This window comes from Cydia splendana, chromosome 22 (genome assembly GCF_910591565.1).
Source record: "Cydia splendana chromosome 22, ilCydSple1.2, whole genome shotgun sequence".
Lineage (NCBI taxonomy): Eukaryota > Metazoa > Arthropoda > Insecta > Lepidoptera > Tortricidae > Cydia > Cydia splendana.
This window is the reverse complement of record NC_085981.1, coordinates 2,497,933-2,525,203: the sequence shown is the minus strand read 5'-3', so window position 1 is coordinate 2,525,203 and position 27,271 is coordinate 2,497,933. Positions and strand designations below refer to the sequence as shown.

The window sequence follows — 27,271 nt, the reverse complement described above, 5'->3', positions numbered from 1 at the left end:
TAGAGTTAGACCGAGAAAAGTCTGTAGCTATTTTGATAGCCCAAGCCATGCAAGTGTTATTTATACGTCATAATTTCATAGAAGTTAGACGTTTAAAATAACACCTGCACTGCGTGCGCTATCAAAATCGTTGCAGACTTTTCTTAGTCCAACATTTCAATGTATGTTTCATTAGTATTGAAAATTTGGCAGCAATTTCAAAATGAAAATGATAAATGTATAAGTACTAACACATTTGTTAGGGAACACATGTAGATTATGCTTTTCATAAACAATAAATTATATCAACATCAAAAGATCATAGTTACGACTGTTATGAATTATAGATCACTTACGTTTTAGACGAAAATTTTAAGAATACATATTCAAGGTTAGATAAGAACATACAAATTGATGTCTCGTCTGATTGAGAGACCGATTTTGTGTTTCCAATTTTTTAAGGTTTTGTTTTGATATCGTTATGCTTATGATACAATCAAGAAGATTACTCACACTGATTAGGCGCGAAATGCACTGGGAGCTGTAAGGTCTTATCATAACAAGAACAAAAACTGTAACAAAGTTGGCTTATATAATTATTAAAATAGTATTCAATAAATTAAATATAAAGTTATTTACACTATGGTATTGTCAAAATTGTACCTACCTCGACATGTAACAATTGTTTTTAAATATATTTCATTTCATTTCATTTCATTTCAAATTACTTAATTAGAATTGGCCTCTACGAGTTCAGTAAAGTTTGTCGTAAAATTTTATATAATATAAATAAATAATGGATTCTTACAGCCCCACAGTAAGCTCAAGAAGGCTTGTGTTGTGCTTACTAAGACGATATAATACTTATATAAATAAATATATAGTTGTTTTCTCGGCAGTTCTAATAAACATCTTCTTTCTTTCTTCTTGCAGCATTTTTAAATTTTTACATGTGTCTCTGTTTAACCCAATTGTTGACTGGTAGAGAATATCAATAGGCATTAAGTCCGCCATTTGTACATTATTTTTGTATTTTGTGCAAAAAGTTTAAATAAATACATCCCATGACTCAGGAACAAATATCTGTCCTCATCACATCACACGAATAAATGCCCTTACCGGGATTCGAAACTAGGACCATCGGCATCATACCCACTAGGCCAGACCGGTCGCCGTAAAAGCAAACACTTTAACACATTCAATACCACTAAGTGCTACGGGTTACGCTCGTAGCGCGTAGCCACGGTTTCGTCGTATGTAGCGCGTAGTCGCTACGAACAGTGTACCCGACAGTCGGGTTCTTGGTGTTGAATGTGTTAAGCGTTCTACGGACCCCATTGTGGTGCGGGCTTAGTCGTAGACCCTCTACGTGCTACGAACAAGCTACGAGCGTGCTACGACTCCGTGGGGAGCATGTTACTAATATTTGACGCGATAGTCCATGACCTTGACCCGGGCGGATTCGGATATTAAAAATATTATCTTGATTTGATAATGATATGACATTATTAGTAGTCTTATCTCGGTGCCGGCGAAACGACGTTATTATTAAAATCTGCATTATCCCTCCTGCATATTGTTATTTTGTTCCGTTATTAGTCGGACCAAGAAAAGTCTGCAGCGGATTTGATAGCCCACGCAGTGCAAGTGTTATTTTATACGTCAAACTTCTATGAAATAATGACGTATAAATAACACTTGCACTTTGCACTGCGTGGGCTATCAAGTCCGCTGCAGACTCTTAGTCCGACTCTATTAATATATTTCCTCCTCTCCTGCATATTTTTATTTCGTATATAATTATTAAGCTACAGAATAACCCGTAAGCGGAATCCGTGCACACTGAAGGAGGCAGTTAGCAACCTGTAGGGCTAAGATGGTCAGCTCTTTGTCATTTGTCACCATGCCTGTCACGTTCTAACAAATATGTAAGTGCGAAAGTGACACATGGCGTGACAGGTGATAAAAATGCGACCATGATACCGCTTATGAAGACCTTGCTAGGTTTCGTGGAGGAGCTGGGGTGGTTAGAGTTGGGCTACCTCGTTTCACGCACAATAGGCACTGTGGATATGTCGATCAGAAAATGCCCAGAAAAACTAACTGAATAATTAACTAAACCCGTAAGCGGTTGCCTTAAGAGTAAATATGATTTGAAGACTTCTCCATTGTCCTTCCCTAATCAACCTAATAAGTTCAAAAAAATATGTAACTGCGTTCTCAAACAAACGAAATGCACGTAAAGGGGCCCACTGATTAACAGTCCGCCGGACGGTATCGGCCTGGCAGTTAGAACAAAATTTTGACAGTTCCGAACAACTGACAGGCCGATACCGTCCGGCGGACTGTTAATCAGTGGGCCCCTTAAAATATGATACCAATTTCTACAAATTCAATACCAATACGAGTTTCTGAACATGCCCCTTGGTTACTTAGTTAACCTAATTACTTCTTTTCATTAACAACCCTTTCAAAAACAATGAAAAACCGGACAAGTGCGAGTCAGACTCGCCCACCGAGGGTTCAGAAATACATCATGTGTGAAAATTTCAACTGCCTAGCTATCACGGTTCATGAGATACAGCCTGGTGACAGACAGATGGTAATAGGGTCCCATTTTTACCCTTTGGGTACGGAACCCTAAAAAGGCATGAGAGATAATTTATTTCTAAAAATGCGGTCTACCAAAGCTTAGTAGTGTGTTGTTAGTACAGTCGCGCTCGAAACACCGCCGATTGACAGGCGAGATAGCGGCAACGCTTGTGAGCGCGATTGTGATGTGCTGATACGGTGTGAAGGCAGTGTTATGTTATATACACTTCGTGGGCTTGTAATGATAGCTTACATATGGGCTGTAAGGATAATATAGTCTGATAAAAAACCGTTCAAGTGCGAGTCGGACTCGCGTTCCAAGGGTTCCGTACATTACCCAATTTTTAACAATGTATTTTTATGTGGAACGTAAATGAAATGACTTTAAAAAACCCGTAGGGGTCGGATAAGTAATTAAGTCCGACTTACACTTGACTGCACATTTCTAATAGGTTTTCCTGTCATCTATAGGTAAAGAACTATTCTGTGTATTTTTTTCAAAATTTTAGACCCAGTAGTTTCGGAGATAAAGGGGGGGGGGGATAGTCGGACAGACAGATACACGCACGAGTGATCCTATAAGGGTTCCGTTTTATCCTTTTGAGGTACCGAACCCTAAAAAGGCTAAATGATGTGATATAGGACTGAAATACGTTATAAAACCTTTATTCCGCTATAAAATGTAAGGTTTTATCCCAGCTTGGGGCCCTGGGGTACTGGAGGCCTTGGTCACATTTTCTTAGTACATATATGACATTTATTGCAGTTTACAATTTATATAGTAGTGTTTCTAGTTGAAATAAAAACAATTTCAAATAATTTCTGAAAATAATTTAATTTCTTCTTATAGATCTAATAATATAAAGCAGAATATTTAGTTTTGGTTTCTCTTCATTCCCAAAATTTATTCACCATCACCTCCTCATCAAGACGATAGTGAATAACCGCTTCTCCATACAATCAGAGTCCCCATTTCCCTGCATTTCCCGTTTCCCTGGATATTGAGATTATAGAAAAAAAAATACAAATTATTGTATATTAACCATAGTTATACATTTTCGTATTACTTTTTTCGATTTTTAATACGGTTAGAAGCGATAAACAAAATTCCATATCTATAGATACATTTTTTTAACAGCTATTTTAAAATAAAAAATATATTTAAAAATGGGGCATGATTAAAAAAAAAAAAAAAATTTAAATCTATTTATTTCCCAAAAAGTACTTAAATCTACATACATATGTGTGCAAAATCTCTAGTATGAGATTATGTGCGCGGTCACTAAACTCGCGTTTTGTTGTTACCTAACTAATTCAGAATTGTACTTTATATACATCAAATTACAAACGCATGAAAGATAGCAAGGTAAAAATTCTAAATTAAAAATGGCGCTGACAGTTTAGTTTCAAATACACGACGTGTGCGTGGCTTCTCTTTACACCTATAAACAAAACACGCCTTATTTACCTTAAAAAAGCAAATAATTCTGCGACCCAGTTTCCTACCGTAAACATATTATGTTGAACGCAACACAAAGACAACTAACCTCAGACTCCACTTTATAAAGCGTTTACTCAGACCGCGTGGTCTGAGTGCCTTATATGCTGTGTCTGGTGGGTGAGTGGTCTGTGACGCAACATGTCCGCATGATTACAACAGGCACGTAGTTATTCGATGTAGCATGCGGGATCTAAAGGTGCGGCCACACGCTGCTTAAAAAACCGGCCAAGTACGAGTCGGACTCGCGCACGAAGGGTTCCGTACCATTACGCAAAAAACGGCAAAAAATGTGGAATCCCCACTTAAATATTTATTATATTCTGTTTTTAGTATTTGTTGTTATAGCGGCAACAGAAATACAGCATCTGTGAAAATTTCAACTGTCTAGCTATCACCGTTCATGAGATACAGCCTGGTGACAGACAGACAGTGGAGTCTTAGTAATAGGATCCCGTTTTTACTCTTTGGGTACGGAACTCTAAATACGGTGACGGCGCGGAATCGCAGTGACGTGCGTTTTTAAGCAGCGGTGTGGTCCACCTTTAAGCTTAATAACACAATCCCGCCGCCATATATATATATATATCATATTTGATTATATATCATATGATACTTAAATCCGGAGAGAGATATAAATGTACATATAGAGAGTATAAACTTTCATTAAAAGTTTATATGAACTCTTTTATTATTACTTAACCTTTTTGAAGACAATTTAATTGTAATTTTGTTCTAAGAAGTACATATTTGAATAATGTTTTCTACGTGTGGAAATATAAATTACGATAGCTATAGCCATCCCTAAACCTCACGCCCTCAGACCCAGTTCGTTTTATTAGGTCAACGTTTAGTTTTCACGGTCATTAATTCATCCTGTATATACGAGTAGGTAAGTGGTTCCCAGCCATTTTAGGGCAAGACCTCGTTGGTGATAAAAAACACCTTTTCACCACTCCAGCTCGGAAAGGCTTACTTTGCACTTCAAAAACTGATAGCAAAGTTGGATTTGATTTGGTTTTATTTTGTTCGATACCTATTTTATTTTACATTTAATATTTGCTTCGGGTTGGTGTGGTGAAAAATTTTGTGTTTCACTCGGGGGCAAATTTTGTTTAACCCTCGTGCTTTGAAACCCTCGCAACGCTCAAGATTCTATTTTTCGAACCACTACGCTACGCTACGCTCGTGGTTCAATTTTGGAGTCTTTCGCTTGCTCGGGTATCAATATTAGCACGAGCGGTTAAACAACAACTTTGCCCCCTTGTAAAACAAATAACTATTTATTGCTATATAATCTAAAAATAAATATTTGTTTCTTAATTTGTAAATCCTTTTGAGTGTCTCGTCTCCTCCTCAATGCATGGAACTCCTGTTGATGTGGTTATACTTTACTGTAAGGTAGGTAACTAAAGTGTTGGTACTGAACAAAAAATGCGAGCAAATAACCGTTAAAAATACATTCCTTAAAAAATACGTTGTAGACATTTAATGGCAAATAAGGATGCGTGCACGAGAAAATAATTCATCGTCCAAAATGAGGTCAGGAAACGCCGTGAAGTCAGCCATTTTTGATCAATGCGCGCGCACCCGAACGACTTGAAGTTGGCTCAGAGGTTGCGCGCGCCAGTCCGCCCAGCCGTCTTCGACCATCTCGCGTAGAAAAATAAAAATTAAAAAATAATAAGCGGAATCAAGGCGTGTTCGAAATTCAAACAGTTCAATTTTCAAACAGTTTTTTTTTAAATAACAAATATGGCTGTGGTTGTGATACGTGAACTGCCAACATAATGCACAATATGTTTCGGTGTGGAGACGGGACTTAGGTTTTAGATTTAATTCTTGTGTTTGTGTGTAAATAGTAAAGTGGAGTGAATTAACTGTTTTTACTGTACGCGACCCTTTGTAAGTATATAGTTTAATATACTTGCTTAAGTCTCATTTTTTAAAAGCGGATAAATTTTAGGCTAAGCATTTTAAGGCGATTTATCATTTTTGAGATAAAAATACATTTGTAAATTATTTAATATAATTGAAACGTGATTCACTGTCTTAGTAATAATAAATACGTTTATTTTTACATGCTATAGGTACATACTTATAAAAATATACTATCTTGTAATGTAATTAAAAAAATATATAACCTACTCTATTATTCGTAAAAAAAGAGTTAAACATCAAGTACATATTATACCACAGATCAACCTATCCCTGAGAAGTATATACATACACTAACACACATACACTATACTTGTACCTACTTAAAAAGACTCGAGTCTTCGCATTGCACATCCCTAAGACTCATTTTTATTAGATCCACCTTGAAATCTCTATAGCTTGGATTGAGTCTAAAAAAAGTCAATAAATAGAAAAAAAAATGCCAATATTGATAAAGGTTAACAATAGTCAGATAGATAATAATGACTATTTTTTTTAATAAATAGTTTTTTTTTTGGTGTTTTATAGTTCCAAATTTCTATTTGTCCGAAACAGATTTTTAGAGGTTGCAGTGTGTAAAAAAACGGAAAAGTACGAGTCGGACTCGTCAACCGAGGGTTCCGTACTTTTCAGTATTTGTTGTTATAGCGGCAACAGAAATACAGCATCTGTGAAAATTTCAACTATCTTGCTATCACGGTTCATGAGATACAGCCTGGTGACAGACAGACGGACAGACGGACAGCCGAACAGACGGACAGTGGAGTCTTAGTAATAGGGTCCCGTTTTTACCCTTCGGGTACGGAACCCTAAAAACATCCGTCTGATTTTTTTAAACTACTAATCGGCTTTTAAATAGTCAAATGTAATGGCATCGTTAGTGCCATTTACTTTGCTGTAATTATGCGCAATTAAGTGATTAAATATAAACAACAAAAAATACGCAAAGTCATCAATGGTTTCAAACCTCGAGCAAGATGGATAACAGGTTATAAACGTTGCAGTTTGTTGCAAATAAGTGTTAGCATAAATACTTCTTCTTCCTCGCGTTGTCCCGGCATTTTGCCACGGCTCATGGGAGCCTGGGGTCCTCTTGGCAACTAATCCCAGGAATTGGCGTAGGCACTAGTTTTTACGAAAGCGACTGTCATCTGACCATTTCATTCATTTCATTTATTCTATTCTTAAACAATACAATCATTGTGTCAGAAATCAATCCACCTTCCAACGCAGAGGGTAAACTAAGTCTTATTGGGATTACACCGGTTTCCTCTCAAAAGCGACTGGTGAATATCAAATGATATTTCGTACATAAGTTCCGAAAAATTCTTTGGTGTTAGCATAAATACGTATTTATGCTAATAGAGGGGTCCTGTCATTGTAAATTTTGTAGTCACAGTAAATTTACTGCCATCTATCGACACACGACTAAAACTCAAAATGAAAACGTATAAAGTTATCAAAAAATGTATATATATGGATAAATGATTTTATTATTTTTATATCATTTTGATCCATGTTCATTCAACTAATATCTATGTGTTAAAATTGTTAAATATGAAACGGTGTCGTCACGCCATCTAGCCGAGGATAGGCTAAAGGTGTGTGCGCCATCTATTCGAGAATGACTTTTGCTTCAATTCCGAGGCACGTTTTTTCCTTAGACTTTATTCGTCTTATACGAAGTTAGATATGTCTTTGCTAACACCAAAGATTTTTTTATTTATGCTAACACCAAAGAAGCCCTTATAATTCGCTATTATTGCAAACTTCGCCTTGACTAGCATTAAATCATAGTTTACGGATTCATGGGCGTATTCAGTATTTAGGATTTGGAATAAGTTTTAGTATTATTTTGATATAAGTACAAAAAATAGTGGGGCAAAGACTGCTGCTTTATAAATCGCAAGTCAGACCCCATATGGAGTACTGCTGTCACCTTTGGGCAGGAGCACCTGGATGCCAGCTTGGACCTTTCGACTCAGTCCAAAGGCGCGCTGTACGAATCGTCGATGATCCCAAACTCACAAGCGGTATTGAACCTTTAAGTCTAAGGAGAGACTTTGCCTCCTTGTGTGTGTTCTACCGCTTGTACAATGGGCTGTGCTCTGAGGAATTATTTGACATGATGCCAACGGCCGTTTTCTATCACCGCACCGCACGCCGTCGGCAGGGTGTTCATCCTCACACCCTAGAACCTAAATGGTCGCGTACTGTACGATTTAAGACGAATTTCCTCCCGCGGACGCTCCGGCTGTGGAATGAGCTCCCTTCCGAGGTTTTCCCGAGGGTCTACAGTATGGGGTTCTTCAAAGCAGGAGTGTACAGGTTTTTAAAAGGTCGGCAACGCGCTTGTAACACCTCTGGAGTTGCAGGCGTCCATAGGCTACGGTGACTGCTTACCATCAGGCGGGCCGTAAGCTTGTTTGCCACCGATGTGGTATAAATTATATATTTTTCCTGGGCGAAATTGGGCACCAACGGCGAAGTTAGGGTTCCCTACGGTAGATTTAGACTTCTGACGAATGGTTTGATCAGGTCAACTATAGTTTATTTAAACTGTTGTAACAACAACATCAGTATGGAGTAAAATAAAAAAATGAATTAAAAAAAGGGTCGTAATCTTACGTATTTAATCTAAGCTTAAGCGATTAACATACTGACACCATCATCGCGATCTCCTGCGGCGAGCGAAGTGACGTTTATAACATAAGGGTCATTCTAACAAAAATATGTCTGCGATCTAATCGCCGCGACCCATACAAAATGTATGAAAAGAGTCGTGGCAATTAGACGCAACCGCAGGCATATTCTCAGAGAATGACCCATAATAATTTTATTCGTCCTTCGCGTGGACGTGCACCCAGTGTAAGTATAGCATTGACGAGGTGCGTGTTTGTATGAGGTTAATCATGCTCGTGTGAGGTGGTGGTACTAGTGCTCGACATGCTAATGCCCAATAGTTGACACCCTGCTGTCACCTCTATTGACAATGACTTAATCACTGTATCTCTAATCACTGAAACTCCTACATTCAATTGTTGCCAATACGTATCGGTATCGACCCCATGAAAGGAAATAATCGTGTTTCGCCCACGCGGTGACTTACGCACTACCCCCGGGCGTGAAAGGGATATTTAAGGCAACTGATAACGCCAAGGACCTTGAACATACGGGGTGTATTTTTTAGGTGAAACACGATATACATACGCGACTGTGCAGTTTAAACTGTGAGCAACTTTTGTCATGAGAGAAAAAAAAAGATTTCACACTAAAATTCAATTCGACAATTGCATGGATACGATTTCTATTTGCGATTTTAGAGGTATTGCTAAAGTAAAAGTTGTTTTTAGCAATGATAGTACATATACAATCACATAAATACGAGTACCCTGTATCACCACAGAATAAATAATAGTACTACCGTACAGAAAGGACACTTCCCACAAAACCGAAGTTTGACAGCGATTCAGGGTCGAATCATGATATCCCTTTCTAACTTATGGCACTATCCCTTTCAACTATTTAGGGTTGTCGAAACTCAAGTAATTATCTTATCTGTGGTCGTGCACGCAAAGGGACGTCAAGTTATGTCAACCCTAATAATTGCTCGGAGCAAAGCTGAGCCGAACGGAGCTGAGTTTGCCCAAAGTCAGGAGTGTCTCCCCACTGCTAACGCTCCTAATTAATGACATCTACTTCAAGGATGAGCTACATTTTTTATTACGATTGAAATATTTTGTTTTGATATCGATAACTAAAAGATGCCCACTAGTATCACCTAAAAATATCGAACTCGTAATTTTTTCAATTTCTGGAGCAACGAACTAGAATAACTATAGAAGTCTGCCTACTGCGCTCTTTTTATCCAATCAAAACTTGTATTGACCAATCTCAACTTTTTTTAGGGTGGGAAATTGTATTGAAAAATGTTCAAAGCTGCGGGCAGTACCTATTTATGGAGAAAGGGATAACTTTCAGTGATACTTATGTGTCAGATAAGCATCAGTCATTATGGAAGGTTCTTCGAATTCAAGAACCCTACAATTGCCAGCTTTATGTAGGAAAGATTGATTAATCTCTCCAGGCGGGTGCCCGGGGACCGAAGTCCACTGAGCGTTAGTCAGAAGTTGTACCTACTTATACCTAGTAACTGACATTTCGAACTCCGTAAGCGCGATGTAGGTTACTAACTAATTGCGTTCTAGGTAGCTAACGCCATCTGTTAGAATATTGTGGCACGACGTCGACGTGACAGAAGCCCCCGTGCATGAACTATAGGGGGCAGCATAGGAGCGGTCAGATTTAGGCGTGAGGCGTAAATGTGTCGTTTAAGTATGCTTCCGATGTAGCCCACAAGATAGCAGAACCTACTATGCACAAGGAAACGTATCGACGAGAACGGTATATGGTAGCACGTGCTTTGGCAATGCACATGTGCACATATGTTTCCGATTCAGGCCACAAGATGGCAGACCCTCCAACGCGCACGGACCTTATTCCGTTCTGGAGTAGAAAAGTTATTGGCGTGAAATCGTCGACCGACGGTCCCCGGTGCACTCCTACCGCGCAGTAAACGATACGAACTTCCTTCGATTACTTACGAGAACAACCATTAAGGATACTTCCTTAGGGAATGGTGATTATCACTCATCTAAACTTAGTTATAACTGTTATGGGACACTTACGGGTGAGCGGAAATGAAATTGTAATAACTATTAGGTACTTATAGGAAATAGTGAAGGAAAGTTTAAAAAAAAATGAAAAACTTTACGGAAGGTCAGAATTTTGTTATATTTTTGTATGGGAAACGAAATCCAATTCCAAAATGGAATCTACTTTTATTTCCTGGCTCATTCTTAAAAAAGTATGTTTGCGGTCTAATTGCCGCGACCCATACAAAATGTATGAAAAGAGTCGTGGCAATTAGACGCAACCGCAGACATATTCTCAGAAAATGACCCTCCTGGCAAATTATTCAGAAATTTCCTAGTATTTTTACAACTTTTTGCGAAATAAGTATTTCACAATAGTTATTTACGATACAAGTGCGGAAAAGAGGAAATTCGAAACGAGTGGCGATAAATTAAAACGAGTTGCAAATTACCTATTCGCACGTGTATCATACAACGTTTTACAGTACATATGGCCCTTTAAACTTTTGACATACGCACGAAATGTGCTATTTTACGCACTAGTGCGGGAAAATAGGACCATATGTACTGTAAAGTTAATTTTAGTAAGTACCTACCTAAGCAAAATACTTCATTTCGGTCTTTGTCTTTCCAGTTGATTCATGGTGACAGAAACGAAATTCAAAACATAAAATAAACCATAAAGTGAGTACCTACAGTCGCCATTGGATATATCGGAATTATCGGAGCGACCAAGGTGTTCAAAAATATCTAAACACACACTCTAATGCCTTAACACTATTGTTAAGGCATTAGAGTGTGTGTTTAGATATTTTTAACACCTTGGTCTCTCCTCGCCTCTATAGGCGTGATCAGATATTAGCAAACACCTTGACCGCTCCGATATATGATGATTGTACCTACCTATTATGTTATGTGTTTTCTATGCTCTTTACTATTATGTACGATACGTTACAGTATATTAATTTATATTTCACTCGCCATAACATAACTTACTTGAAATCCTTATTCTTGCTCAAGTAATATCAGACAAAGCAAAGATCGTAAAACCCAGTGACCTTTTCCGAGCTACGACTTACGAGCTAGTGAGTTCAAAAGTAGACCTTGCCTGCTTACTTAGTTCTTGAGGCATAAATATCTTCAGCTTTTGAATGTAATATATCGTGTATATAGAATAGAATAGAATAGTTTTTTATTCGCAAACACACAGACAATAGACATACATAGAAAAAACATAGTGAAAAATAAAGTGTCACGAAATGGCCCCATCTCGGCATGTTGCTGGCGACTTCCAGCGCTGATCTTCCGATGAGACCATCAAGTGAGAAATAATCACGGAAGGTAACAGACTAAAAAAAGAAACATAAAATAAGCCGAAAAATAAATTACACACAGTTTACACAACTAATACAAAAAAGAGATACAACATGACGACATAAGTAAATACATGACACTAAGTTACAGTAGAATTACACAGACCAACCGATCGAACTTGAGGGGCTACCGCCAAAACCGAAATTCGCAAATTGCGTGGATCTTTCTCTTTTGCTCCAATGCAGGCGTAATTAGAGTGACAGAGAAAAATGCCCGCAATTTGCGAAATTCGATTTTTGCGGTTATAGCCTTGTACCGCGGTCGGATCATATCGTGGCGCGGCCAGTGGATGTATATGTACATACAGCCAAGTGTAAAAATATGGGAGCGCTCATCATACTCAGAAATATGTCCCATAGTTCTTTTGTCAGCGAATTACGAACTATGGGACATATTTTTGAGTAAGTTGTATGCTCATATTTTTACACTTGACTGTACTCGGACTAGCTTCTGCCCGCAACTTCGTCTGCGTGGAATCTCTATACAAAACTTCATCTAAATCGGCTCAGCTCAGCGGTTTAAGCGTGAAGAAGGAACAGGCAGACAGGCAGACGTCTGTTCCTTTCGTATTTATAATATTGGTTAGGATATTTTTATGAATATTGGGCGTTTGGTAGGTACATGAACGGTAGAGGACAACACAGACTTGCTTTGGCGTGAAGTATCAATGTATGGTTTATGTTTCTGATTCAGGCCAGAAGATGGCAGACCCTCCAACTTGCACAGTCCCTATAATTAAATCTTGTATTTACATAAATTTTATTTGTAACGTTGTTTATACAAATCGTACCTATTTATAGTTTTACAACAGATGGACATTGAACAGATCTTAATGCGTTTTCTTATCACAATATTTGGCAAAGTCCAATGCAATAAATCATTCATATTGGCCGCTAATAAATCAAGTTTTATTGGAATAGATTTTTTATTTGCTTGAGACTTTGGGAACTGATAACCATAAAATTAGACAGATTTACATTCAAAGAGGCATTCAAGAGTTGCCAATATCGATAAGCAACAATAAATAATGCAAGGTATCTTTTAGTTATCGATATCGAAAACAAAATATTTCAATCGTAATAAAAAATGTAGGTCATCCTTGAAGTCAATGTCATTAATTAGGAGCGTTAGTTCTTTCATTGCCTACTTCCATATACCTCTTTCATTTATTGGTGACGTGATAAGTCATCATTTTATCGACATCGGCTTGTAAAGTTTCATTATCCTCGCACTATTTCAACGTCTAACCAAAATATTCCTGTCAAGGGTCATTCTCTGGGAATATGTCTGCGGTTACGTTTAATTGCGACGACTATTTTCATACATTTTGTATGGGTCGCGGCGATTAGATCGCAGATATATTTTTTGAGAATGACCCTTTAATAGGGGAATACTTACCGGGTGGGCCTTGTAACATGAGCAAACAATTGAAACATATATTGTACTCTTCAAACAATTCAACTGTTGTTTAACAACTTCTAAAAATTATGAGACTTCCTATTTTTCATACAAATTGATTATTATCTTCAATGTACGCTATCATAATTGTAATTGGTTAGTAGTAGTAACGTAACGAAATTCGTAACACACTGCGTCTTAGAATAAACTTTAAAATGTACACAAAATCATAACACAAGTTTTATTTTTAACAAAAATGGCTGAGCAAATGTTGGTCAGTTTGAAGAGTACAGCCTACAGTTTAATTTATTGCTCCTATTACAGGGCCGATTTTTAATTTTCGTCCGCTAGATTTCGTGTATTTCGTTCAATAATATCTCCACTACTAGGCATTTAAATTCTACTAATATAATTGAAGTCGAATGGTCTATACCACTAGATTCCCAATTTCTATCGCTCATAATTCAAAAATAAGCATTTTGCCGTTTTCCACCGATTTTCGAGTGACGAAATCGAGCGATCGAAATACAATAATCGCCCCCCAGGGCCTACTATTACAAGGGCCATATTTCTCTAAAGTTTCGCTAGAGTAGACATGTAAGTATTAGGTTTGAACTAGCGGCCGTGCTCAACGACCCGATGCAACTGATAGCTAGCCTAGCTCAAACTGGTTCAGGGACACTTTTATACGTCAGTGTTGCACTTTTATATACCTACTAGCTTCTGCCTGCGATTTCAACTGCGTAGGGCGCCATTCATTTATTACGTAAGACGATTTTTGCCAGTTTTTGACTCCCTCCACTATGTAAGAAAAAATAAGGTTAGGCTGACCCCTTCAGAATCACTAGGGCTATCGATTTAAAAGAAAAAAAATGTGTCCCACTAAAATGACAGTTTTGTAACGCATTTTCATTTATGGACCGTTACAAAACAGACACCCAAAATTTGTTTGAATAACTGGGGACACTTTTTTTCTTTTTCTCATTCAATAGTACTCGTGATTCTGAATGTAAATAGCCCAACAGTTTATGGTTTTTCGAAAAAAAGGAAACATGGTACCTTGGTACCAACCCCCATGTACGCTGCCACTCAGTTGCCTGAAATAAAGTTTTTCATTTCATTTATCTAGAGGATAACTCACGTTAAACCGGGCCGTGTCGGGGCCCGAACTACCGGCGCATCGTTTTCTATGGAAAGCGTCACATGATCACCTGTCATTTCATAGAAAAGGAAGCTCCGGCCCGGACACGGCGCGGTCTAATGTGAGTCATCCTTAAATCATTGAAAAATTTCCCTTCGCTTGCAAAGAGTTGTAAAAGCGGTGCCGGCGCGGCGGTGACCGCATCCCGTGTTTAATTGTCGACTATAAACGTGTCGATGGATATGCTAATACTTCAACGTTGGTGGCCTAGAAAGTGAACTAAAACGGTGTTCTAACCTCATCGGTTTATGGTTCAGGTCCTAGGTTCGAATCCTGGTAAAGGATCCATTTACTTATTTGTGTGGTTATCACAGATATTAATTGTTCGTGAGTTATGGATTTTTTTTATGTATTTAAGTATAGTACCCACAACACAAGCCTTGATGTATATTGACTAGTAGGATTAGGTCGATTTGTGTAACATTGTCCAAAAAAGGTGTGCCATTTTCAAACCAAAGGTCACGGTTTCAAACTCCAACTCGTACCAATTATTTTCTTTGGTGCTTATAAAATGATTATTATATGTAGGTACCAATAGCTTTTTGGTGAAGAAAAATATAATGAGGAAACTGGACTAATAATAATATTTAGACCCAATAAGATTTACCAGAAAGTCGCTGCGCTAATTTTAAGAATTAACATTAATTAAAAAAAAAAACCGTCCAAGTGCGAGTCGGACTCGCGTTCCAAGGGTTCCGTATATTACACAATTTTTAACAATCAGTGCCGGATTAAGATATGTTGATGCTCTAAGGATTCTAGGTGCCCCCTCTCCCTCGGGTCATCAAGATTACATTGATTTTTTGGTAAATTGAGAGAAGTTCATTGCCGCGTTACAGCTGAGAATGGAAATCAGTCACATCATTTTATCACGAAAATTGACAGTGCCCTGCAGCAGTAATGTTGCAACAGAGTACCTAATGCTGTTGCAGTCGCCACCCGAATGTCACCTTTATCATAGCTTAGAAAGTAATAGAAACGCGAGCGAAGCGAGCGCGGAAATTTTTCGATATAAAAACGCAATATGATAGACAGTTGTAAATTTTTACTTTTAGTATGGAAATCAGTCACATCATCATTTTATCACGGAAGTTGACAGTACTGCAGCAGTAACGTTGCAACAGAGTAATGTTGCTGCAGTCGCCACCCGAATGTCACCTTTATCATACCTTATAAAGTTATTGAAAACGCGAGCGAAGCGAGCGCGAAAATTTTTCGATATACAAACGCAATTTTACTTTTAGTCCCAACCAGGCGCGAATCCAGGATTTCATACAGAGAAGGGATGGGACAGTTTTCTATCAGCCTAGCTTCGCATAGGGCTCGATATTTCTTAGGCTTCGATATTCGAGGTTGTTTTCATGCATAAAATATACAAGAAAGCAGAGCTTGGAATTGAATTGGCGAAGTGTGAGAAAGGCAGTAGGCCTAGCTGCGAAAGAGGAAAGCTTGGATTTGGATCCACGCCCAAGTGTAATTAAGGCAGAAGGCCTCGCATAAGACCTAACGCCGAACCGCAAAAGAGTGGGTTGAAATCGAATCTATGCATGTAATCACGACTCTTCTACTGCTACCGATTGTTTCCGAAAGAATTACGCGCCATTATTTTTGCAAATTAGCTTTTGGACAGCTAAAAAAAATCGTGTGGTAAAAACGATGTGTCTGTCCCTAATTTTAAAATTTGTTCACCTTTTTCAACCTGGCATTTTGGTGCCCCTCCTGAACGTGGTGCCCTAAGCACGTGCTTGTTTTGCTTATTGGTTACAAAGTCTTTATTAATTCAACCATTAAAGTCGACGAGTACAAAAAACTTTAAGCTAGCTCTCAATTTAACATTATTTTTAATTTGACCTTACAATTACTCGTAAGTAGGTAAGACCGTTAAATATTTAAAATGATTATCTTATCAGAAAATTATCACCAATTACTCTAAGAAAACTACTACTCCAAGTAATCCGGCACTGTTAACAATGTATTTTTTATGTGAAACGTGAGTGAAATCTCTTTAAATAATCCGTAGGGGTCGGATTAAAAACTGTAATTAAGTCCGACTCACGCTTGACTGTACATTTCTAATAGGTTTTCCTGTCATCTATAGGTATAGACCTATTTTATGTATTTTTTTCAAAATTTTAGACCTAGTAGTTTCGGAGATAAGGGGGGGGAATGGTCATTTTTTGCCTATTTTCTTGAATAACTTCTAAACTGTTGATTCGAAAATTATAAAAAAAAATTATTTGAAATCCTTACAATAAGCTCTTTCATTTGATATGTAACATGATATAGTTTGAAAAAATTTTTTTTTCTATTTTTCATTTACCCCCCACAAGTGGCCCCCATGTTTAAAATTAATTTGTTTACGTTACATGTCCGTATTCGGGTCACAAACTTACATATGTGTACCAAATTTCAACTTAATTGGTCCAGTAGTTCCGGAGAAAATCGGCTGTGACAGACGGACAGACAGACAGACAGACAGACGCACGAGTGATCCTATAAGGGTTCCGTTTTTTCCTTTTGAGGTACGGAACCCTAATAAGACATTAACAGGCGTTGATTACTTCCTGACATCCGGAAGACTGCGGGTCACTTCTGGATGAGATTGGCTCGGGACCGGGATAAGTGGCGTACTCGAAGAGAGGCCTATGCTCAGCAGTGGGCGATAAAAGGCTGATATGATGATGATTACTTCTACTTGTGTTGCTGTTTTCTTTCTGTATTATTTTCTTCTATTGAGGTATTCAATAAAGAGTATTTGTATAGCATTGTCATTATAAGAATCAGACGGTACTTTAGGGATTAGCACAGTACTATTATTGTTTTAATTAACAGTAATTCTTTACCTGGGAAAACATTCTTGCTTTTGGTAGCCCTAGTTACCAGCTGTGACTCTTATTACCTAGCCATTAGAGTTTAATAAAACTACGTATCTATTGTGGACACCCGAGACGTAAGCCTAAGCAAAAATTACGAGACGGTACATGTATAGATAGATAGATCTTCGATTTTATACACATTTTAAACTCTCGCATTTTGTACACATATTTTATACTCAAATAATTTACTCAAGTGTTTTAGTTACATGAGTATTGCGAATTGATTTGTAACAGGATCATTCTCAAAAAATATGTCTGCGATCTAATCGCCGCGACCCATACAAAATGTATGACAGATACGTGGCAATTAGACGCAACCGCAGATATATTCTCAGAGAATGACCCAACAATGGATCTCTGGCCAGCAGAACGTCGTGCATATGATATTGAGGCGTATCGTGCCAAAGGATTTTTACTTAGTAACGCAGAGCGTATATTTTGTGTTAATTTCGGAATATGCGAAAAAGGTTAGAGGAGTGCGTACACAGATGGTACACAGCGAAAGTCAACATTAAGAAAATTAATAAAAATATAATATAATTCGCATTTATCATCTTTCCATAAAAATAAATAGCACTTAGAGTAAGTAAGAGTAAGATAATAAGCGCCACTTGCACCATCCCACTAACCCGGGGTTAACCGCTTAGAGTGTTAACCCAGTGTCAAATTGTACTGGTAACCACGGTAATTCCATGTTTAACCCGTTAACCCCGGGTTAGTGGAATGATGCAAGTGGCCCTAAGTGATAATCAGACATCGTAGGTAGGTATATAGCATTTTTGGTGCAGCGGAGTGGTGTTAACGGAATTGGTATAGATAATTCCAACTGAAATGGTAAATTAAGGATAATATTAACGACGTAATTAATGCTAATTAATAATTAGGGTTGTAATTGTTTATACCAATTCCATTAACACCACTCCGCTGCACCGAAAATGCTATAAAATGTACGATGTCTGGTGATAATTATTAAAAAATGATAAGCAACCGAGTTTTTTGAAAGATGAAACCTTTACTGGCGATCGGTGACCGCATCCTGTTTAATTGTCGACTATAAATGTGACAATGGATATGCTAATAGTTGCGTTTTATTGCGGACGTTAAGCGGTACAAGACGAGGAGCGTTAAATAAAATGTGATGAGTGAGGAGGAAAGACTTTTCGCGGGATAAAGAAATAAATTATGTGACGATCTTATTAATAATGAAGTGTGGAGGAAAAACTTGTCACAAGATATGATAAAATGTGGGTAAATAAATTATTGTTGATGTTCATATTTATTATAACTAACACGGGACTTTAGCGAACTTTTACGCGGGTTTTGCGAACTACCCGCACATGATCTTGATTATTCACTTGTTGTTTTACGCGATTAAGTCCCGTGTTAGTTATAAAAGTGTGAGTGAAAATCGTGTTAGTTTAAATCAATATATTGTTGATGTTGTTGTTGATTTAAGGAATCTACTGGTGGCATTTTTTTGGAAGTTAAATACATACTTAAATTTTGTAACTTTGAGGTTTTGTATTTTTTTCCATTTGCATATTTCTTAATGTCTAATTTATTGTGATAAATTGCTCATTTTCTATTGATTTAATTAGTATACATTTTTATAAAATATTTTTTTATAAAATTTAACATGTGTTATCTCTCTATTTCTGATATATAGCGTGAGACTTCCAAACCTATCATCATTGTACGGACTTTGATACTAAGTTACTACTAGCTCAAGAGAAAACTTTGTAAGGAATCCGGACTAATCCCAACAAGACCTAGTTTCCTCAGTAAATACTTACTAGAACCCTAGTGCTTTGAAGGACTTATTTTAACCTTAATTGGCAGAATAAAGGCTATGTTTTTACCATATACGACTATAATATGTATATACTGAAATGTGTATCTACCAATAAATTATTACATGAGCAATTTTATTCAGTTGTACAGTCGAGTCCATAAACGTGTATTGTCTTCGTAGACATAAGTAAGAAACGAAAAATGTATGGATATTTTGGGACGCTTTTTTTCTCCTATGTAGGAACGTAAGGTCCTCGTGATTCTGAGTAGAAAAAACATTAAAAACACCAAATTATTAAAAAAAAAAACTAGTTATTGTATCAAAGAAAGATCATAATAGATTGATTGATAAATGTTGTTCCATTTATTGTAGAAAGGCAACGTTTCTTTACAAGATACCCTAACCATATTTCCACCATGCTCTCGTATCGAATAAATGGACTCCCTCGGGTGTTAGTCTCCCGGTTGAGTCGTGACCCGGTCACGGTCCTGAAAGGGCTGCACAAACATCTCTCAATGAAAACTAAAGATACGAGTACCTACGTATTAATAATGAAAAACTGTTTTTTTTTTACCTTGTGACGCATGGTTAGTGTTGACTTCTGGAAGAGATCCCTCAAAGGAATAATTTCGCCTTTGTACTTCCTATTAATTTTATGTTATTTCTTCTTTCTAGCCGTGGCAAAAAGCCGGGATAACGCGAGGAAGATGATGATGAACATACTTATATTTATAAGTAGGCAACCCCAGTTACCGAGTGAAACTAAGTAAAAGCGTGTTAAAAATTCCGGAAGCTAAAAATTCATCACCCATTTCTACATACATACATACATACATACAAATCCTTTTCCCGGACCATAAAAAGTTAATTAGCGGCCTAATGTGGATCTCGGGCACACTTTAATTATTAATGTGAGCCTCGCAAGTTAATGTAACTATGTACATTTAAAGGTGCTTTTATGCATCTGGGTTGGTTGGATAAATGAATACTTCAGTATCATCAGAGTTATTCTAAAAAAATATGTCTGCGGTCTAATTACCGTGACCCATAATATTTCATACAAAATGTATGAAATAAGTCGTGGCAATTACACGCAACCGCAGACAAAATTTTCAGAGAATGACCCATCATAATATCAGGCTTTTATTACCCGCTGTTGAGCATAGGTATGCCTCTCTTCAGCACGCCACTTGCTGTGCTAGTCTTACTGAATGTCGTCTACCCAGATTAAACTATTATTATATTAACGAAAAATAAAGTCGCCGCAGCCTTGTTTCAGCCTCGGTTTGGTTAATATCAGCACGGCCGAGGTACTCAAAAATATCTGAACACGCACTCTTAGGCCTCGACAGTAGATGTTTGTAAGCATTTTGGAGTATTGTATTCGTTTCATTTTAAAATCAAACGAAACAAAGAAACGCTGTTTCATTTAATAATTTCATTGAAGGTAATTTGTATTAGTATTAGGACCGTGGGACCCTATAGGTTATGGACTCGGAAATGAATATGCCTGACTCGTACTTTATAGTCCCATACTTCACACTTATTGAATTTTTTTTTTTTTTTTTTATGGCTTTCCCCTCTTGTGTGTATTGGCAGGAGGGATTTTGCCAATGACGACGTTTTAAGACGTATACTACGCACGATAAGAATGTTCGGTGAATAATTTTGATTTTTACTAATTCAATGGTTTTCATATTTCAACCTGAAAATGATTTTCAATTGTCACTTACGGTATAGAGTCGGACCTATTCATTTATTTTATTTTATTTATTTAAGGTTTACCAACAGATATAACACTACAGAAATTACAGAGAAAAGCCAAAAGTGTTATGCAGAGCCCGTCTCTGGGGTGCATACGCAGCAGGAGGAAGTGGTGCGATAGTGAACTAAAACAACGTCGTCCTTTAAACACTCAATGTATTTTCAAAATGCACAAATGTTATAAAGTCGTCTGTAAGCACATTAACATTAAATAACTTATAATATTTAGAGAGTAAACCTAATAGCATGTTTACCGTACGATCCGTGATAGCAAAGAGAAAGAATGACAGCGCACAAGTTGCCAGAGTCAAAAATATTCTAAAGACACCTATATACGTGCATGTCAATTAATAAAGTGTGCCATTGACTTTCCAACACTTCCCCTCAAGGGCACACTGTTATCTAAATAATAACCATAGTAGAGTCAAATATTTCAAAGAGAAAACTAACATGAAACAACTAAATTTGGCTCTACCATATTAAATGTCACAAATAAACATTGAATGTACATTTAAAACAAATTCATATTGACTCTACCATATACTAGTAATAATAATAAACCTGTTAGCTTTTTATAAAAGAAAAAAAACAACAGATAAAAATACTTAATATAAATTTAGAGTACAATCACAACTTACTTTATATGCTCTAGTTATTGAATTAAGTATTAACAAACGTTCATAGCTTTGATAAACTCATTATGCTTAACTCTACCTAAAGGTTTTGTCAACACATCGGCAATCATTTTGTCTGTAGGCAAATACTCTACTTTAATTACATTTTTAGATATTAAATCTTTAACATAATGGTACCTTATGTCGATGTGTTTCGTTCGCTTATGACAGTATTCCTTAGCTTGTAAAAGCTTTTTCATATCTCATGCTCTGAAAGTGGGTCGTTGTTGTTCTAAAAGGTGCGCAGAAAGTGATACGTTTATGCTCTAGCGCAGAAAAGTGGTGTACTCCTCTGCGTCCCCGTCCCACGAGGCACGAACAACTGGGTGGAAACAAAATGGAAAAAGAGTGTCTTTATTTCCTCGCCTGTAACAATTGGTAATTCTTTAATTTTACTAATCCCACGTTGATCCTTTTTTTTATAAAAAATGATGTAAGTAAATTGTTAAAACAAATTATTCTTGATTTCTTTCGTTGAATTCTATTTACTCGATTTCATAAGGCGGGAACCAAAAGGAATACACCAAAAATATTTTTTTTAACCTTACACTTGCGTAAATGAGCAAAGGCAGATTCTTATACAGCCACAGTTAAACGTTTGTACGATATGAAATTGGTTTTTAAAGTTATTTAGCACTATATTCATGAAAATAAAATAAAATACAAGATAAAAATTTCTTATATCATTAATTAAATTGTTATTTAATATTTAAAATACTTTTATTATATTATTAGGTGGTGCGGCGCACCAAGGTCGCGGTACGGTCCGGTAGTCTGTGGCGGCTTTTAGAACGAAAAAGTATAAAATTAAAAAGTAAGAGGCAATCCTGCTGATTTTCGTACTATAATGAACAAATCATTTTAAAATTACTGCAGTTTGTTAAAAAATGTGTGTTTTCGTAAATACCTATTGCAATCTAAATGATTTTCGCTAGGCGTTATTAATCTTTACACATGTAAAGTCTCCGATTGCAAGTAAGTCCTAAGGCAAAAAATCATGGCTGTAGGTCTATTGGGTACTTCAATTACTGATTTTGCGAAATTGCCTTGTCTTGTGTGGTTTCCTCGCATTCGATATGAAAAGTAGAGTGTTTAACTCGGGTGAAAGGCACCATTTCCGTCTCGGACTATTGGCGCTCTCACTGCGTTCGAGCGCCAAACTACCTCGACAGAAATGGGTGCCTTTCAACCCTTGGTTAACAATCTACTATTGAGCACTTTGGTTGTCATTATATACAATACAATTAATTTGTTTAGGCAAAATCTCAGACAAAAGACTCTTAATGAATGATACATCTTTACATACATCAGATATTGCTAGGTATTCTGATTCACATGAAGACAAAGAGACACACCTTTGTTTGCGAGACTCCCAATTAACTGTACAATTTCCCAATTTAATGACATAGCCAGTATAGGATTTTCTGTCAGTAATATCATTGGCCCAGTCTGCGTCAGTATAAGCATACATAGACCAATTCTCATTCTTATGAAAACATAGAGAATAATGAATTGTACCTGCCAAATAACGCAATATACGCTTAGCTGCTAACCAATGTGACCTATCGAAACAATTGTTAAATTGGCTAAGTTGACTACATGCATATGATATATCTGGCCGTGTACATACAGACAGATACATCAAGCAACCCAAAAGTTGTCGATAGTTAAAAACATCATCCTGCAAACAGTCATTATTTTCAGATTTTACAAGTTTACAGTTAATTTCCATAGGTGTGGCTGCGGCCTTACAATTTTCCATGCCAAAACGTACAAGTAGTTTTCTGATATATTCACTCTGATCTAGAGTCAAAGTTCCCTTAACTTTATCCCTAGACACGTTTATACCTAAACAGCTCTTAAGCGGACCTAAATTTTTAACATTAAATTTACTTTCTAAAATGTTTAACAAATTTCGCTTAATTGAACTGTTTTGGCTGTAAAACACATAAAAGTCATCAACATATAAAGCCAAAATCACTAAATCATCCTTGTTACTTTTAACATATACACAGGGTTCACACTTGGATTGAGTGAAATTATGCTCACTAAGTAAACTATGTATTTTACAGTTCCACATTCTACTTGCCTGTTTGAGGCCATGAATGCTTTTCTTTAACAAACATACTTTATTTTTATTATTATCACTGAAACCAATAGGCTGTTCCATATATACAGTCTCATTAAGGTCAGCATTGAGGAAAGCTGTTGCCACATCTAGATGGTCAATGTTCAAGTCTAACTGATTAGCTATACAAAATAAAATTCGCATTGTCGAGTGACGGACAACAGGAGCGAACGTTTCGTTATAATCAATGCCTTCCCGTTGGGTAAAGCCCCTGGCGACTAATCTTGCTTTAAAACGATCAAAATTACCAGAAGCATCATATTTAGTTTTATAAACCCATTTACATTTTATTACATTTTTACCAACGGGCCTATCTACCAATTCCCAGACATTGTTTTTAACTAGAGCATCATACTCACTTTTCATGGCATCTAGCCATTGCTGGCTATTAGAGCCACTTACAGCTTCTTCGTAGGTAATGGGTTCATCAGTCGATGGAGAGAGACCATGAGCGAGTAAGGATAAATCATAGTCTAAATACCTCGCAGGGAGTACATTACGAGTGGAGCGAGACGAGCGTTGTGGTGTAGCGTCGGCCACAGGACGAGACGCTCCATCACTTTCAGCTGCCACGGGGGGAAGGCTCACTGGTTGTGGGCCGCCGACACCTAGTGAATCAGCTGTGCTGGAGTCGCTGCTCCCAGTGCAGTACTCATCGGTTTCTCCACCTGAAAATGATGATGAATCTCTGTCAGATAAATTCAAATTAATCTCATTATTAGTATCATTGATTAAAATATTATCATTTAAAATTTCATTATTAATAATTTCATTATTTTCCATTTCATTATCATTATTTGAATTTACTTGACTATTCTGACTAGAAACATTACCAATATCACAGATCTCATTAGAAATATCATTATAAGTTAAAATGCTATCACTCGTGGAAAGTTCTTGCAAGGGGTTTGTACAGGGGTTGTAAAATCTATTCTCAATAAAAGCAACATTTCGAGATTTAATGACCTTTGTGGGATCCAAAGGATCAGCTAAGCGATAACCTTTAGATGTATCACAATATCCCACAAAAATGTATTCCTTTGCCTTAGCATCCAATTTATCTCGCTTATGTTCAGGTAACAATGAAAAAACAGTACAGCCAAAAACCCTGAGGTGTCCAAGGTTGACCTTTTTGCCAGACCAGACCTCCTCAGGTATACGTCCAGCCAAAGCCGACGTGGGAGACCTATTCTTTAAATATACAGCAGTCATTGCTGCTTCTCCCCAAAATCGTTTACCGAGACCTGAATGCTGTAACATGCAGCGTACCTTATCAAATATAATGCGAAAAGTCCTCTCTGCTACTCCATTTTGGGCAGAACAGTAGGGAATGGTGGTCTGGTGGATAATACCATGTTCTTTTAAATATTGAGTAAATTTAGAACTAGTAAACTCTCCACCATTATCACTACGAAGGCAAAGGATAGGCAAACTCTTTTCTTTTTCTACCATAGCTTTAAAATGTTTAAAACAATCAAATACCTGTGATTTGTTCTTCATTATGTAGGCAAAACTCTTCCGGCTGTAGTCATCCGTAAAGGTGAGTAGATATCTTCCTCCTCCATGGCTCGTCTCTGGCATTGGTCCGCAGACGTCAGTGTGCACCAGCTGTAGTGGTTGCGTTGTTGCACTGTTGCTAGCCTTAGGGAAAGGCTCGGCCGAAAGCTTCCCCTTAATGCATGCTTCACAGTTCTTGAGGTTTTTATCCTGAAACAACACACCACATGCATCCCTCAACTTACACATCCCAGCTGAGTGCAGGTGACCAAGTCTAAAATGCCACAAGTCCATCACAGACGGGGTAGAGACGGCAACTGCAGCGCTCGGTGCGACCTGCCTAGATTGCAGGTCCAAAGAGTGCTTCCTGTTAGGATTATATCCCTCAGCCCTAGACACATCCCCAGAGAGTTTATAGATTCCATTAACACAGTTAGCTATAGCCATATAGTCGCTAGGTGCTTTATTGAGACTATGACCCCTATCATAAACAAAACACCCATCATTATTAAATAAAACAGAATGACCATCTTTACATAATTTAGACACAGAAAGTAAATTTGCTGATAAGTTGGGAACTAACAAGACATTCTTAAAGGTCCTCACCTGTCCATTTAAAGCAACACTAAGATCTCCAGTTTTGGAACTTGACATTGTTTCACTGTTAGCCAAACTTATGGATTGCTTCTTTGTATCCCTTATATTGCTGAGCAAGTTTGGATCATTAGAAAGGTGAGAAGACGCGCCTGAGTCCAAGAAGACATCCGTCCGGTCCTGGGCGAAGAAAGCTGCGGTGGCGGTGGCAGACTTGGAAGAATCCCTTTGTTTCCTATCTCTCTTATATTTAAAACACTTCGGCTTGATGTGACCGACTCGGTGACAATATGTACACTTAATTTTACTTGTAATGTATGCTGTTGTTGAGCTCCCGTTATTCACAGACTTCCTTTGCGCCTCTTGAAGAAGACGAGTACGCACCAGGTCGCTTTTCAGCTCTTCAGAAGATATACAATACGTTTCTAGGTTGCTCACCAAAGTGTCATAGTCTGCCGGAAGGCCACTTAATAAGATTTCGGCCACTTCTTTATCTTCGACCACCCTGCCGATGTCTGCGAGTTGGTGAACTAGGGACATTACATGTTCAATATATGTAGCCATGTCTGCATGCTCGGTGAAATCTACCCTGTGTAGCTGCCTTAAAAGTAACACCCGCCGATACAGCCCTTTGTCTTCAAATATGTCCGACAAGTTTTTCCACGCTTCTTTAGCTGTTGTCGCAGTCCGAACGTATTGAAATAATGCCGGTTTTATGTTGAGACAGACACGTGCCAAAGCGCGCTGGTCGCGCGCGGCATCTGCGCCCGTCAAAGCCTCGTCCGACTCCCTGTCTATAGTGTCCCACAATCCTTCTGTGATCAAGATCATCTTCAAAGCGAACTTCCACGTCAGATAGTTGTTCCCGTCCAGCTTCTCGATGACGGGAGTGCCCATGACGACATTAGTGGCATTTACAGCCATCGTGGCAATATGATAAAAAAAATATTCAGAATTAACGTTGTAGGACGACGTAAGAGGTAATATTTTGTAGGTTTTGCCACTTGATCGACAGCCACTTACTAGATGGATCACGATTTCTCCTTTTCTCGTGGTATGCTGGGCATCTTAACCTGTTATGCAGAGCCCGTCTCTGGGGTGCATACGCAGCAGGAGGAAGTGGTGCGATAGTGAACTAAAACAACGTCGTCCTTTAAACACTCAATGTATTTTCAAAATGCACAAATGTTATAAATTCGTCTGTAAGCACATTAACATTAAATAACTTATAATATTTAGAGAGTAAACCTAATAGCATGTTTACCGTACGATCCGTGATAGCAAAGAGAAAGAATGACAGCGCACAAGTTG

General features: G+C 37.6%; 1 protein-coding gene across 6 annotated transcripts in view; it reads left to right on the top strand.

Moving 5' to 3' along the window:
* Positions 1-5,553: 5,553 nt before the first annotated feature.
* The window catches only part of LOC134801445 (voltage-dependent calcium channel type D subunit alpha-1-like), a 133,003-nt gene continuing 111,285 nt past the window's right edge, over positions 5,554-27,271 (top strand). For all 6 annotated transcript variants that reach the window (XR_010145670.1, XM_063774011.1, XM_063774010.1 and 3 more), the window contains exon 1: positions 5,554-5,974. The gene's annotated coding sequence lies outside the window, so the exon portion shown is untranslated. The remainder of the gene's footprint in view (positions 5,975-27,271) is intronic.